The sequence below is a fragment of the Oncorhynchus keta genome, chromosome 1 (genome assembly GCF_023373465.1).
Source record: "Oncorhynchus keta strain PuntledgeMale-10-30-2019 chromosome 1, Oket_V2, whole genome shotgun sequence".
In the NCBI taxonomy this organism is placed as follows: domain Eukaryota; kingdom Metazoa; phylum Chordata; class Actinopteri; order Salmoniformes; family Salmonidae; genus Oncorhynchus; species Oncorhynchus keta.
The window spans coordinates 95675154-95687653 of record NC_068421.1 but is presented as its reverse complement, the minus strand read 5'-3'; the positions used below and the strand labels follow the sequence as shown (position 1 = coordinate 95687653).

Below are 12500 nucleotides of genomic sequence, written 5' to 3'. Positions count from 1 at the left end.
GAGAACACAGAGAGGAGGGAGAGAGAGAACACAGAGAGGGGGGGGACAGACAGGGAGGGGAGAGAGAGCACAGAGAGGGGGGGGAGAGACAGAGAGAGGGGGAGAGAGAGGGAGGGGGAGAGAGAGAGGGAGGGGGAGAGAGAACACAGAGAGGAGGGGAGAGAGAGGAGGGGGAGGGAGAGAGAGGGAGGGGGAGAGAGAACACAGAGAAGGAGGGGGAGAGAGGGAGGGAGGGGGAGAGAGAGGGAGGGGCAGAGAGAACACAGAGAGGGAGGGAGAGAGAGAGGGGGGGGAGAGAGGGAGGAGGGGGAGAGAGAGGGAGGGGGAGAGAGAACACAGAGAGAGGAGGGGGAGAGAGAGGGAGGGGGAGAGAGGGAGGAGAGAGAACACAGAGAGAGGAGGAGAGAGAGAGAGGGGAGAGAGAGAGAGGGAGAGAGAGAACACAGAGAGGAGAGAGAGAGGGAGGGGGAGAGAGACAGAGGGAGAGAGAGAGAGAGAGAGAGAGAGAGAGAGAGAGAGAGGAGAGAGAGAGAGAGAGAGGGAGGGAGAGAGAGAGGGAGGAGGGAGAAGAGGGAGGGGGAGGGGGAGAGGGAGGGGGAGAGAGAGGGAGGGGGAGAGAGAACACAGAGAGGGAGGGAGAGAGAGGAGGGGGAGAAAGAGGGAGGGGGAGAGAGAGGGTGGGGGAGAGAGGGGAGGGGGAGAGAGAACACAGAGAGGGAGGGGGTGAGAGAGAGGGAGGGGGAGAGAGAACACAGAGAGGAGGGAGAGAGAGAGGGAGGGGAGAGAGAACACAGAGAGGGAGGGGGAGAGAGAGGAGGGGGAGAGAGAGGGAGGGGGAGAGAAACACAGAGAGGGAGGGGAGAGAGAGGGAGGGGGAGAGAGAGGGAAGGGAGAGAGAACACAGAGAGGGAGGGGGAGAGAGAGGGAGGGGGAGAGAGAGGGAGGGGAGAGAACACAGAGAGGGAGGGGGAGAGAGAGAGGAGGGGAGAGAGAGAACACAGAGAGGGAGGGGGAGAGAACAGAGAGGGGGGAGGGGAGGGAGGAACAGAGAGGGAGGGGAGAGAGAAGAGAGAGAGGGAGGGAGAGAGAACACAGAGAGGGAGGGGGGAGAGAGGGAGGGGGAGAGAGAGGGGGAGGGGGAGAGAGAACACAGAGAGGGAGGGGAGAGAACACAGAGAAGGAGGGGGAGAGGGAGGGGGAGGGAGGGAGGGGGAGAGAACACAGAGAGGGAGGGGAGAGAGAGGGAGGGAGAGAGAGGGAGGGGGAGAGAGAACACAGAGAGGGAGGGGAGAGAGGGAGGGGGGAGAGAGAGGGAGGGGGAGAGAGAACACAGAGAGGAGGGGAGAGGGGGAGGGGGAGAGAGGGAGGGGGAGAGAGAGGGAGGGGGAGAACACAGAGGGGAGGGGAGAGAGAACACAGAGAAGGGGGGGGAGAGAGAGGGAGGGGGGGAGAGAGAGAGAGGGGGGAGAGAACACAGAGAGGGGAGGGAGAGAGAGAGGGAGGGGGAGAGAGAGGGAGGGGGAGAGAGAACACAGAGAGGGGGGGAGAGAGAGAGGGAGGGGGAGAGAGAGGGAGGGGGAGAGAGAGGGGGAGAGAGAGAGGGAGGGGGAGAGAGAGGAGGGGAGAGAGAGGGAGGGGGAGAGAGAACACAGAGAGGGGGGAGAGAGAGGGAGGGGGAGAGAGAACACAGAGAGGAGGAACACAGAGAGAGGGGGGGGAGAGAGGGAGGGGGGAGAGAGAGGAGGGGGAGAGAGAACACAGAGAAGGAGGGAGAGAGAGAGGGAGGGGGAGAGAGAGGGAGGGGGAGAGAGAGAGAGGGGGAGAGAGAGAGGAGGGGGGAGAGAGAGAGGGAGGGGGAGACAGAACACAGAGAAGGAGAGAGAGAGAGAGGGGGAGAGAGAGAGGGAGGGGAGGGAGAACACAGAGAGGGAGGGGGAGAGAGAGGGAGGGGGAGAGAGAAACAGAGAGGGAGGAGAAGACAACACAGAGAGGAGGGGAGAGAGAGGGAGGGGGAGAGGGAGAGGGGGAGAGAGAGGGAGGGGGGGGGGAGAGAGGGAGGGGGAGAGAGGGAGGGGGAGAGAGAGAAGGAGAGAGGAGGGGGAGAGAGAGGGGGGGAGAGAGAGAACACAGAGAGGGGGAGGAGAACACAGAGAGGGAGGGGGAGAGAGAACACAGAGAAGGAGGGGAGAGAGAGAGGGGGGGGGAGAGAGAGGGAGGGGGAGAGAGAGGGAGGGAGAGAGAACACAGGAGGAGGGAGAGAGAGAGGGAGGGGAGAGAGAACACAGAGAAGGAGGGGGAGAGAGAGGGAGGGGGAGAGAGAGGAGGGGGAGAGAGAACACAGAGAAGGGAGGGGAGAGAGAGAGGGAGGGGGAGGGAGAAACAGAGAGGGGGGGAGAGAGAACACAGAGAGGGAGGGAGAGAGAGGGGGAGAGAGGGGGAGAGAGAGGGAGGAGAGAGAGGGAGGAGAGACAGAGAGGAGGGGGAGAGAGAACAGAGAGAGGGAGGGGGGAACACAGAGAGGGAGAGAACACAGAGAAGGGGGGAGAGAGAGAGGGAGGGAGAGAGAGAACACAGAGAGGAGGGGGAGAGAGAGAGAGAGAGGGGGGAGGGAGAGACAGAGAGGGAGGGGAGAGAGAGAGGGGGGGAGAGAGAGGGGGGGAGAGAGAGGGAGGGGAGAGAGAGGGAGGGAGAGAGAGAGAGGGGGAGGAGAGAGAGGGAGGGAGGGAGAGAGGGAGAGAGAGAGAGGGGGAGAGAGAACAGAGAGAGGGAGGGGAGAGAGAGAGGGAGGGAGAGAGAACACAGAGAGGGAGGGGAGAGAGAGAGAGGGAGGGGAGAGAGAGGGAGGGGGAGAGAGAACACAGAGAGGGAGGGGGAGAGAGAGGGAGGGGGAGAGAGAGGGAGGGGAGAGAGAACACAGAGAGGGAGGGGGGGAGAGAGAGGGAGGGGAGAGAGAGAGGGAGGGGGAGAGAGAACACAGAGAGGGAGGGGGAGAGAGAGGGAGGGGAGAGAGAGGGAGGGGAGAGAGAGAGAGGGAGGGGGAGAGAGAACACAGAGAGGGAGGGAGAGAGAGAGGAGGAGGGGGAGAGAGAGGGAGGGGAGAGAGAACAGAGAGAGAGAGAGGGAGGGGAGAGAGAGAGGGAGGGGGAGAGAGAACACAGAGAGATAGAGGGAGGGGGAGAGAGAACACAGAGAGATAGAGGGAGGGGGTAGCTAGCTGTAGGTATTGATCAGACTCCCTTCTCATCTTCCTCTATCTCCATCTGATCTAAGTGGGTCATTTATTTAGTGTAGAATTGGTTGAGTAAAAAGTTTGCCAAGGTTCTGCAGTAATTACCTCCATGCCTGTTTCACTGTGCCCAGCAGGGGGTACATTATCTGGTCTCTTCTTCTCTCCCAACTCCTGGATGCTTTGTGGACGTGCATAATGCATCAGTCCTGTGTTGGAGGCCTTAAACATCCCCCAAGTGGATTGGAATCAAGTTGACGCTGCTCTTTGCTTGGAGACATAGAAGAGTCTTCATTTGGCTGAATCGGAGATTGTTGTAAAGAGAGAGTTAGGCCTTAATTATTTTGGAATGGTTGGTGTTCCGCCTGTTGGATTGGGAACACCTGGGGTGATTTTAGTGGGACACCGCGGCGCCACGCCCGGATACAGATAGGAGGATGGATGCAGGAGAAACGCTCCACAGGGAAAAGTATTTTTACGATATGACGGGAAACATAGCTTCACACAACGGCTGAGAAAACACAAAATAAATCATAATATTTAAATTAAATAAAAGTGAAAATAGTGCATCATTACTAATATAATCAACAACAACTTGATTCACTTGCAGCCCCCAAATTTTAATTTAATATTAACTTCTTGCCCATTGGGCTGTTGTCTGTGCCCAATAATGTTTGTACCATGTTTTGTGTTGCTACCATGTTGTGTTGCTACCATGTTGGGTTGCTACCATGCTGTGTTGCTACCATGTTGTGTGTTGCTACCATGTTGTGTTACTACCATGTTGTGTTGCTACCATGTTGTGTTGCTACCATGTTGTGTTGCTACCATGCTGTGTTGCTACCATGCTGTGTTGCTACCATGTTGTGTTGCTACCATGCTGTGCTGCTACCATGCTGTGCCTCTACCATGTTGTGTTGCTACCATGCTGTGTTGCTACCATGTTGTGCTGCTACCATGCTGTGCCTCTACCATGCTGTGTTGCTACCACGTTGTTATCATGTTGTGTTGCTACCATGTTGTGTTGCTACCACGTTGTTATCATGTTGTGTTGCTACCATGTTGTGATGCTACCATGCTTTGTTGCTACCATGCTGTTTTGCTACCATGCTGTGTTGCTACCATGTTGTGCTGCTACCATGCTGTGCCTCTACCATGCTGTGTTGCTACCACGTTGTTATCATGTTGTGTTGCTACCATGTTGTGTTGCTACCACGTTGTTATCATGTTGTGTTGCTACCATGTTGTGATGCTACCACGTTGTTATCATGTTGTGTTGTCATATGTTGTTGTCTCTCTTGTTGTGATGAATGTTTTGTCCTATATTTATATTTTATTTATTTAAAAAAAAGTTTAATACCAGCCCTCGTCCCCGCATGAGGTATTTTGCCTTTTGGTCGGCCGTCATTGTAAATAAGGATTTATTCTTAACTGACTTGCCTGGTTAAATAACATCAAATAAAAATGTAAAAACAGTTATAATGTTTGGCCAGGATGGAAGGTTGTCTACAATCTGTATAATCTAGGGTGGATCCCAAATGGAGCCCTATTGACCCCATGGGTCCTGGTCTAAAGTAGTGCACTACATAGGGAATAGGGTGCCATAGGGTCCTGGTCTAAAGTAGTGCACTATATAGGGAATAGGGTGTTAGGGCTCTGGGCTAAAGTAGTGCACTATAGGGAATAGGGTTCCATAGGGTTCTGCTCTATAGGGAATAGGGTGTTAGGGTTCTGGTCTAAAGTAGTGCACTATATAGGGAATAGGGACCCATAGGGTTCTGCTCTAAAGTAGTGCACTATAGGGAATAGGGTTCTATAGGGCTCTGGTCTAAAGTAGTGCACTATAGGGAATATGGTGCCATTTGGGACGAATATATACAGCGCATGACCTCAGAGAGTCTATCTTATTCCGCAAGGGCCCGAATCATAATCTGAGATAGTAACATAATCTCCCGGTTAACCCAGAACTAAAATCTGGTTTAATTTGGTCAGATGCTCTGAGTTTATGGAGTGTGCCCACAAGAGATTAGCATTTCTCTACACCCGTAATAACATCTGATATAATCTGTGTATGTGACCAATAACATTTCTCTACACCTGTGATGTCATCTGAAATGTGACCAATAACATTAGATTTTAAGTAACACATTTTCTTTATATATTTTTTTTTGGAAGAATTTATATTTTTAGAAAGCAACATTTAAGTACCGTACAATCAATATCCAAATAAACCGGAGATATTTCATTAACTTCTTTTTCAATAATTAGCACTCTTTCTACTACTTTCTGTCACCTAATGTGGGCCCAAATAACACCTTTGTTTGATCATCAAAATAATGAAACATGTATAATTTGTCAATCAAAACACCATTTATTAGTGGGGAGGGAAGGTGGGGGGGGCTCTTCTGGTATTAAGAAATATGGATGTCATTGACTTCCTGGAGTCAGTTAGCGCTACAAAACGTAAAGGATTTAGCATGTTTTGTAATGACTATTCATTTGACAGGTCACCCTCGTCATCGTTGCTTTTATTTCATAGCCTTTATTTAACCAGGCAAGTCGGTTAAAAGCTATAACTCTAATTTTATGACAACCTGACAGTTACTAACACGTACAGAGCATTCGGAAAGTATTCAGACCCCTTGACTTTTTCCACATTTTGTTACGTTACAGCCTTATTCTAAAATGGATTCAATCGTTTTTTCCCCTCATAAATCTACACACAATACCCCGTAATGACATCACAATACCCCATAATGACATCACAATATCCCATAATGACATCACAATACCCCATAATGACATCACAATACCCCGTAATGACATCACAATACCCCATAATGACATCACAATAACCCATAATGACATCACAATACCCCATAATGACATCACAATACCCCATAATGACATCACAATACCCTATAATGACATCACAATACCCCATAATGACACCACAATACCCCATAATGACATCACAATACCCCATAATGACGAAGCAAGACTCGTTTTTTAGAAATGTATTAAAAAAAACAACTTTAATATCACATTTACATAAGTATTCAGACCCTTTACTCAGTACTTTGTTGATGCACCCTTGGCAGCGATTACAGTCTTGAGTCTTCTTGGGTATGACGCTACAAGCTTGGCACACCTGTATTTGGGGAGTTTCTCCCATTCTTCTCTGCAGATCCTCTCAAGCTCTGTCAGGTTGGATGGGGAGTGTCGCTGCACAGCTATTCTCAGGTCTCTCCAGAGATGTTAGATCGGGTTGAAGTCCGGGCTCTTGCTGGGCCACTCAAGGACATTCAGAGACTTGTTCCAAAGCCACTCCTGCATTGTCTTGGCTGTGTGCTTAGGGTTGTTGTCCTGTTGGAAGGTGAACCTTCGCCACAGTCTGAGGTCCTGAGGTTGGAGCAGGTTTTCATCAAGGCTCTCTCTGTACTTTGCTCTGTTCATCTTTCCCTCGATCCTGACTAGTCTCCCAGTCACTGCTGTTGAAAAACGTCCCCACAGATGTGGCGCTTGGAATTCATGCCAAAGAGTTCAATCTTGTTTTCACCAGACCAGAGAGTTTTGTTTACATGGTCTGAGTCCTTTAGGTGCCTTTTGGAAAAGTCCAAGCGGGCTGTCATGTGCCTTTTACTGAGGAGTGGTTTCCATCTGGCCACTCTACCATAAAGGCCTGATTGGTGGAGTGGCTTCCATCTGGCCACTCTACCATAAAGGCCTGATTGGTGGAGTGGCTTCCATCTGGCCACTCTACCATAAAGGCCTGGTTGGTGGAGTGGCTTCTGTCTGGCCACTCTACCATAAAGGCCTGATTGGTGGAGTGGCTTCCATCTGGCCACTCTACCATAAAGGCCTGATTGGTGGAGTGGCTTCCATCTGGCCACTCTACCATAAAGGCCTGATTGGTGGAGTGGCTTCTGTCTGTCCACTCTACCATAAAGGCCTGATTGGTGGAGTGGCTTCCATCTGGCCACTCTACCATAAAGGCCTGATTGGTGGAGTGGCTTCCGTCTGGCCACTCTACCATAAAGGCCTGATTGGTGGAGTGGCTTCTGTCTGGCCACTCTACCATAAAGGCCTGATTGGTGGAGTACTGGAGAGAAGGCCTGTCCTACTGGAAGGTTCTCCCATCTCCACAGAGGAACTCTGGAGCTCAGTCAGAGTGACCATAAAAAGGCCTGATTGGTTCTTGGTCACCTACCTGACCAAGGCTTTTCTCTCCTGATTGCTCAGTTCTCCTCTGGCCAGCTCTCGGAAGAGTCTAGGTGGTTCCATCTGGCCGTCTTCCATTTAAGAATGATGGAGGCAACTGTGTTCTTGATTGGGGACCTTCAATGCCACTCTACCAGGCCACTCTGCAGAGGCCTGATTGGTGGAGTGGCTTCCGGCCACTCTACCATAAAGGCCTGGTTGGTGGAGTGGCTTCCGTCTAACCACTCTACCATAAAGGCCTGTTTTGGTACCCTTCCCCAGGCCTGATCTGTGCCTCGACACAATCCTATCACATAAAGGCCTGATTTAAGGTCAAATCCTTCACCTCATGGCTTGGTTTTTGCTCTGACATACACTGTCAACTGTGGGACAGTTTATATAGACAGGTGTGTGCCTTTCCAAATCATGTCCAATTAATTGAATTTGCTACAGGTGGACCATAAAGGCCTGATTGGTCCATCTCAAGGATGATCAATGGAAAGGCCTGAGGATGCACCTGAGCTCAATGTTGAGTCTCATCTGAAAATGGTCTGAATTCTTATGTAAATAAGATATTTCTGTTTTCATTTTTAATAACATTTGCAATATTTCTAATAACATGTTTTTGCTTTGTCATTATGGGGTATTGTGTGTAGTAGATTGATGAGAATAAATATATATTTAATCCATTTTAAAATAAGGCTGTAACTTAACAAAATGTGGAAAAAGTCAAGGGGTCTGAATACTTTCCGTATCTGTACTATAGGCAGTACACTAGGTTGATTGTGTCTATACAGAACTTAGCCACTGATATAAAGATCCTGAACAGTTATAACTAAAAGTCATAACCATCTCTGGCCCCTGTATCAACTCTGCTCTATCTCAACCCAATGAGCCCATGGCTTGGTTTTTGCTCTGGAAAGAGTCTGAGCAGAGTACAGTATCAACTGTGCTCAATTATTTCTCAACCCAATGAGCCCATGATCAATGGAAAAGGATGCACCTGAGCAGAGCACAGTATCAACTGTGCTCTATTTCAATAACAATGAGCCCATGTTTTTGCTTTGATTATGGGAGAGTCTGAGCAGAGAATAAGTATCAACTCTGCTCTATCTCAACTTAACAAAATGTGGCCCACACGGAAAGAGTCTGAGCAGAGCACAGTAGGCAGACTCTGCTCTATCTACAGAACTTAGCCACGAGCCCACAGGAAAGAGTCTAACCAGGCCCTGTATCAACTCTGCTCTATCTCAACCCAACGAGCCCACGCGGAAAGAGTCTGAGCAGAGCACAGTATCAACTCTGCTCTATCTCAACCCAATGAGCCCACGCGGAAAGAGTCTGAGCAGAGCACAGTATCAACTCTGCTCTATCTCAACCCAACGAGCCCACGCGGAAAGAGTCTGAGCAGAGCACAGTATCAACTCTGCTCTATCTCGACCCAACGAGCCCATGCGGAAAGAGTCTGAGCAGAGCACAGTATCAACTCTGCTCTATCTCAACCCAACGAGCCCACGCGGAAAGAGTCTGAGCAGAGCTCAGTATCAACTCTGCTCTATCTCAACCCAACGAGCCCACGCGGAAAGAGTCTGAGCAGAGCTCAGTATCAACTCTGCTCTATCTCAACCCAACGAGCCCACACGGAAAGAGTCTGAGCAGAGCACAGTATCAACTCTGCTCTATCTCAACCCAACGAGCCCACGCGGAAAGAGTCTGAGACTATTTATAGAACAACTCTTTTCCTGTCTTCACTCTTTCCTATTACCTCATAGGGCCCCACTTGTTACAAAAGATAAAGTTTCAAAACATGTTTGTCTTTTTATCTTTTGCGGGGAAGGAGGGGCTTGGCGCTGGAAGGGGGGGGGCTTGACAGGGGAATTCAAATCAAACTTTATTTGCCACATGCGCCGAATACTACAAGGGTTGACTTTACCGTGAAATGCTGACTACAAGCACTTAACCCAACAGTGCAGTTCAAGAAGAAGAAAAGATTTACCAAGTAGACTAAAATAAAAAGTTATAATAAAAAGTAAAACAATGAGAATAACGTTAACGAGGCTATATACAGGGGGTACCGGTACCGAGTCAGTGTGGAGGCTATATACAGGGGGTACCGGTACAGAGTCAATGTGGAGGCTATATACAGGGGTACCGGTACAGAGTCAATGTGGAGGCTATATACAGGGGTACCGGTACAGAGTCAATGTGGAGGCTATATACAGGGGTACCGGTACAGAGTCAATGTAGAGGCTATATACAGGGGTACCGGTACAGAGTCAATGTGGAGGCTATATACAGGGGGTACCGGTACAGAGTCAATGTGGAGGCTATATACAGGGGTACCGGTACAGAGTCAATGTGGAGGCTATATACAGGGGTACCGGTACAGAGTCAATGTGGAGGCTATACACAGGGGGTACCGGTACAGAGTCAATGTGGAGGCTATATACAGGGGGTACCGGTACAGAGTCAATGTGGAGGCTATATACAGGGGGTACCGGTACAGAGTCAATGTGGAGGCTATATACAGGGGTACCGGTACAGAGTCAATGTGGAGGCTATATACAGGGGGGTACTGGTACAGAGTCAATGTGGAGGCTATATACATGGGGGTACCGGTACAGAGTCAATGTGGAGGCTATATACAGGGGGTACAGAGTCGGTACAGAGTCAATGTGGAGGCTATATACAGGGGGCACTGGTACAGAGTCAATGTGGAGGCTATATACAGGGGGCACTGGTACAGAGTCAATGTGGAGGCTATATACAGGGGGTACCGGTACAGAGTCAATGTGGAGGCTATATACAGGGGGTACCGGTACAGAGTCAATGTGGAGGCTATATACAGGGGGTACCGGTACAGAGTCAATGTGGAGGCTATATACACTAGGGGGTACCGGTACAGAGTCAATGTGGAGGCTATATACAGGAGGTACCAGGGTACAGAGTCAGTGTGGAGGCTATATACAGGGGTACTAGTACAGAGTCAGTGTGGAGGCTATATACAGGGTGTTACGGTACAGAGTCAGTGTGGAGGCTTTATACAGGGTGTTACGGTACAGAGTCAGTGTGGAGGCTATATACAGGGGTACCGGTACAGAGTCAATGTGGAGGCTATATACAGGGGGTACCGGTACTAATGGTCAGTGTGCAGGGGTACAGGCTAGTTGATGTAATCTGTACATGTAGGCATGATAGCAATATAAACATCAACTGTATCAAAATTTAGGGCATGGTCTGTTTCCAGAAAGGGAGGGCTTTACCTCTAGGACATGGTCTGTTTCCAGGGGAGAGGGCTTTACCTCTAGGACATGGTCTGTTTCCAGGGGAGAGGGCTTTACCTCTAGGACATGGTCTGTTTCCAGGGGAGAGGGCTTTACCTCTAGGACATGGTCTGTTTCCAGGGGAGAGGGCTTTACCTCTAGGACATGGTCTGTTTCCAGGGGAGAGGGCTTTACCTCTAGGACATGGTCTGTTTCCAGGGGAGAGGGCTTTACCTCTAGGCATGGTCTGTTTCCAGGGGAGAGGGCTTTACCTCTGGTCTGGACATGGTCTGTTTCCAGGGGAGAGGGCTTTACCTCTAGGACATGGTCTGTTTCCAGGGGAGAGGGCTTTACCCTCAGGACATGGTCTGTTTCCAGGGAGAGGGCTTTACCTCCAGGACATGGTCTGTTTCCAGGCCATGGGAGAGGGCTTTACCTCTAGGACATGGTCTGTTTCCAGGGGAGAGGGCTTTACCTCTCCAGGGGAGGACATGGTCTGTTTCCAGAAAGGCATGGAGAAAGGGGCTTTACCTCCAGGGCATGGTCTGTTTCCAGGGCATGGTCTGGGGAGAGGGCTTTACCTCTAGGGCATGGTCTGTTTCCAGGGGAGAGGGCTTTACCTCTAGGGCATGGTCTGTTTCCAGGGGAGAGGGCTTTACCTCTAGGGCATGGTCTGTTTCCAGGGGAGAGGGCTTTACCTCTAGGACATGGTCTGTTTCCAGGGGAGAGGGCTTTACCTCTAGGACATGGTCTGTTTCCAGAAAGGGAGGGCTTTACCTCCAGGGCATGGTCTGTTTCCAGGGGAGAGGGCTTTACAGGGGAGAGGGCTCCAGGGCATGGTCTGTTTCCAGGGGAGAGGGCTTTACCTCCAGGGCTCTAGGGCATGGTCTGTTTCCAGGAGAGCTTTACCTCCAGGGCTTTACCTCTAGGGCATGGTCTGTTTCCAGGGGAGAGGGCTTTACCTCCAGGGCATGGTCTGTTTCAGGGGGAGAGGGCTTTACTTCCAGGGCATGGTCTGTTTCCAGGGCATGGGGAGAGGGCTTTACCTCCAGGGCATGGTCTGTTTCCAGGGGAGAGGGCTTTACCTCCAGGGCATGGTCTGTTTCCAGGGGAGAGGGCTTTACCTCTAGGGCATGGTCTGTTTCCAGGGGAGAGGGCTTTACCTCCAGGCCATGGTCTGTTTCCAGGGGAGAGGGCTTTACCTCCAGGCCATGGTCTGTTTCCAGGGGAGAGGGCTTTACCTCCAGGCCATGGTCTGTTTCCAGGGGAGAGGGCTTTACCTCCAGGCCATGGTCTGTTTCCAGGGGAGAGGGTTTTACCTCCAGGCCATGGTCTGTTTCCAGGGGAGAGGGCTTTACCTCCAGGCCATGGTCCTTCTCAAGGTTTCATTCTACCCAAGTCCTTGCCGTTGTCATTAGGAGAAACCATTCCAAATTCATAGGCAGAGCTATAGACGCAAGGACTGACCATCCATGATATAACAATTATAGTTTTAGCCATGTTTTGAGGCTATATAGTGTTTATTTTTTATTTTTTATTTTTTTACATGTACTTTGTTTACATACATTAGAGTTAAACAAGGTTACATTTTGGTTTCTGACGGGGTACGACAGTTGAACTAAGCTCATGAGGCATTTTATTTTATTTTTTAAATGTACCATTATTTAACTAGGCAAGTCAGTTAAGGATAAATTCTTATTTACAATGACGGCCTACCAAACGGCAAAAGGCCTCCTGTGGGGACAGGGGCCTGGGATTAAAAATAAATAAATCAAAATATAAATATAGGACAAAACACACAACACTACATA

General features: G+C 50.2%; 1 long non-coding RNA gene across 2 annotated transcripts in view; it reads right to left on the bottom strand.

Moving 5' to 3' along the window:
- Nucleotides 1-10658: 10658 nt before the first annotated feature.
- LOC127908662 (uncharacterized) overlaps nucleotides 10659-12500 on the bottom strand; it is a 4902-nt gene continuing 3060 nt past the window's right edge. Inside the window, exons 1-4 of one of the 2 annotated variants that reach the window (XR_008067904.1) lie at nucleotides 12009-12500; nucleotides 11775-11969; nucleotides 11388-11466; nucleotides 10659-10923 (exon numbers count right to left, since the gene is read on the bottom strand). The exon at nucleotides 12009-12500 is cut by the window's right edge and continues 3060 nt beyond it. This is a non-coding gene — a long non-coding RNA (uncharacterized LOC127908662). The remainder of the gene's footprint in view (nucleotides 10924-11387; nucleotides 11467-11774; nucleotides 11970-12008) is intronic. The other variant, XR_008067905.1, reaches the window with a different exon arrangement.